The sequence below is a fragment of the Eleutherodactylus coqui genome, chromosome 10 (genome assembly GCF_035609145.1).
Source record: "Eleutherodactylus coqui strain aEleCoq1 chromosome 10, aEleCoq1.hap1, whole genome shotgun sequence".
In the NCBI taxonomy this organism is placed as follows: Eukaryota; Metazoa; Chordata; class Amphibia; order Anura; family Eleutherodactylidae; genus Eleutherodactylus; species Eleutherodactylus coqui.
Window position 1 is genome coordinate 103,120,666 of NC_089846.1, and position 3,413 is coordinate 103,124,078.

Genomic DNA, 3,413 nt, shown 5'->3' on the forward strand with positions numbered 1-3,413 from the left:
GCAAGAATATAGGCAAACCCCTCAAACCTTTCTGTAGCAGGAGTATAGGCGAGCCCCTCAAACATTTCGTAGCAAGAATATAGGCGAACCCCCTCAAACCTTTCAGTAGCAAGTGTATAGGCGGACCCCTGTAACATTTCTGTAGCCAGAGTATAGGCGAACCCCTCAAACCTTCCTGTAGCAAGAATATAGGCGAACCCCTCAAACATATCTGCAGCAAGCATATAGGCGAACCCCTCAAACCTTCCTGTAGCAAGAGTATAGGCGACCCCCTCAAACCTTTCAGTAACAAGTGTATAGGCGGACCCCTGAAACATTTCTGTAGCAAGAGTATAGTCGGACCCCTGAAACATTTCTGTAGCAAGAGTATAGCCGAACCCCTCAAACCTTTCAGTAGCAAGTGTATAGGCGAACCCCTGAAACATTTCTGTAGCAAGAGTATAGGCGAACCCCTCAAACCTTCCTGTAGCAAGAGTATAGGCAAACCCCCCAAACCTTCCTGTGGCAGGTGTATAGGCAAACCCATGAACCGTTTCTGTAGCAAGAGTATAGGTGAACCTCTCGAACATTTTTGTAGCAAGAGTATAGGCGAACCCCTCAAACCTTTCTGTAGCAAGAGTATAGGCAAACCTCTCAAACCTTGCTGTAGCAAGAGTATTGGTGAACCCCTGTAACATTTCTGTAGCAAGAGTATAGGCGGACCCTAAAACTTTTCAGTAGCAAGAGTATAGGTGAACCCTTCAAACCTTCCTGTAGCAAGAGTATAGGCGAACCCCTTAAACATTTCTGTAGCAAGAGTATAGGCGAACCCCTCAAACCTTCCTGTAGCAAGAGTATAGGCGAACCCCTCAAACCCTTCAGTAGCAAGTGTATAGGCGGACCCCTGAAACATTTCTGTAGCAAGAGTATAGGCGGACCCTTGAAACATTTCTGTAGCAAGAGGATAGGCGAACCCCTCAAACCTTTCAGCAGCAAGTGTATAGGCGAACCCCTGAAACATTTCTGTAGCAAGAGTATAGGCAAACCCCTCAAACCTTCCTGTAGCAAGAGTATAGCTAAACCTCTCAAACATTTTTGTAGGAAGAGTATAGGTGAACCCCTCAAACCTTTCCGTAGCAAGTGTATAGGCAAACCCCTGTAACATTTCTGTAGCAAGAGTATAGGCAGACCCCTGTAACATTTCTGTAGCAAGACTATAAGCGGACCCATGAATCATTTCTGTAGCAAGAGTATAGGTGGACCCCTGAAACATTTCTGTAGCAAGAGTATAGGCAAACCTCTTAAACCTTTCAGTAGCAAGTGTATAGGCGGACCCCTGAAACATTTCTGTAGCAAGAGTATAGGTGGACCCCTGAAACCTTTCAGTAGCAAGAGTATAGGCAAACCTCTTAAACCTTTCAGTAGCAAGTGTATAGGCGGACCCCTGAAACATTTCTGTAGCAAGATTATAGGCGGACCCTTGAAACATTTCTGTAGCAAGAGTATAGGCGAACCCCTGAAACATTTCTGTAGCAAGACTATAGGCAAACACCTCAAACATTCGTGTATGAAGAGTATAGGCGAAGGCCAGAAAAATTAGTTGCCTAAGAGTATAGGCGAGGGCCTGAAAAATTGGTGTACCAAGAGTACAAGTGTACCCCAGAAAAATTGCTTAACCCCGAGCGCAGGTGAAACCCATAAGCATTTTTTAAAGGTACATCTCGTTGTTGCTTAATTTATAACAGAGCCTGGAGGCAGCACTCCGAAAACATTGGTTTTAACAGAGCATTTTGGCCCGCAGAAAAATTGGCTGTTCAGCGTGATGACATGCTGCTTGAGGAGGAGGAGTAATATCTGAAAGGGATAGACCAAGCTATTTCTCCCCTTTTTGGGGTGATAGAGGATGCATATTTCTCCTGTTGCAGCTAAAAGAATCTTTAGGATCCGCTGCTTTTCACCGGTGGAGAAGGGAGGTCTGGGGAAATCCAGCCTTTGTTGATCTTTATGAGTGTAAGCATGTCGGCGCTGGCAGTTGACAGGTGGGTACGCTTATCTGTGATGATCCCTCCAGCTGCACTAAACACCCTCTCTGACAAGTCGCTAGCGACAGGGCAGGCCAGCACCTCCAGGGCAGGCCAGCACCTCCAGGGCGTACAGCACAAGTTCGTGCCACGTGTCCAGCTTTGACACCCAATAGTTGTATGGAGCAGAGGGATCACAGAGGATGGTGGTACAATTGGCTATGTACTCCCTCACCATCTTCTTACAGTGTTTCCTCTGACTCAGCCTTGACTGGGGAGTGGTGACACAGTCTTGCTGGGGAGCCATAAAACTGGCAAAGACCTTGGAGAGTGTTCCCCTGCCTGCGCTGGACATACTGCCTGATCCCCGCGCCTCCTCTGCTAGATGGCCTACTGAACTGCGTCTTCTGCCGCTAGCGCTATCAGATGGGAACTTTAGCATCACTTTTTCCACCAGGTCTCTGTGGTATTGCATCACTCTCGTAGCCCTTTCCTCTTCGGAAAGGTTCTCTTTATACCGTGGGTCGAGAAGGGTGTACACCCAGTAATCCGTGTTGGCCAGAATGCGTCTAACGCAAGGGTCATGGGAAAGGCAGCCAAACATGAAGTCAGCCATGTGTGCCAGGGTCCCAGTACGCAACACATCGCTGTCCTCACTAGGAGGATAATTTTCAGGATCCTCTTCCTCAGCCCATACATGCTGAACAGATGAGGGGCAAGCAGCATTGGTACCCTCTGCAGTGTGGCCAGCAGTCTTTTTCCCCTCCTCTTCCTACTCCCCCTCCCCTTCCTCCTCCAGAACACGCTGAGATATAGGCGTGAGGGTGGTTTGGCTATAAAGCGACATGCTGTCATCCCCCTGTCTCCTGTTCTAACCATAAAGCGTTGGCCTTTATGCTTAAGCAGCGAACTTCTCAGCAGGCAAAGCAGCGAGATGGTAATGCTAATGATGGCCACATCGCCACTCACCATTTGGGTAGACTCCTCAAAGTTTCCGAGGAACTGGTAGATGTCTGCCATCCATGACCACTCCTCTGTAAAGAACTGCGGAAGCTGACTACCACTCCGCTGCCCATGTTGCAGCTGGTATTCCACAATAGCTCTATGCTGCTCGTACAGCCTGGCCAGCAAGTGCAGCACAGAATTCTAGTGCGTGGGCGTGTCGCACAGCAGTCGGTGCTCTGGCAGCAGTGTCCTGAGGGTGGCAGCATCCGTGGTGCTCCTTGCTGAGCAGGTCAGACAAGTGGGGTTAGTTTTTTAGAAACCACTGAACCACCAGATTGAAGACATGGGCCAGGTATGGCACGTGTGTGAGGCTGCCAAGCTGCAGAGCCGCCACCAGGTTACGGCGGTTGTCACACAGGACCATGCCCGGTTGGAGGCTCAGCGGCAAAATCAGAGGTTGGTCTGCTC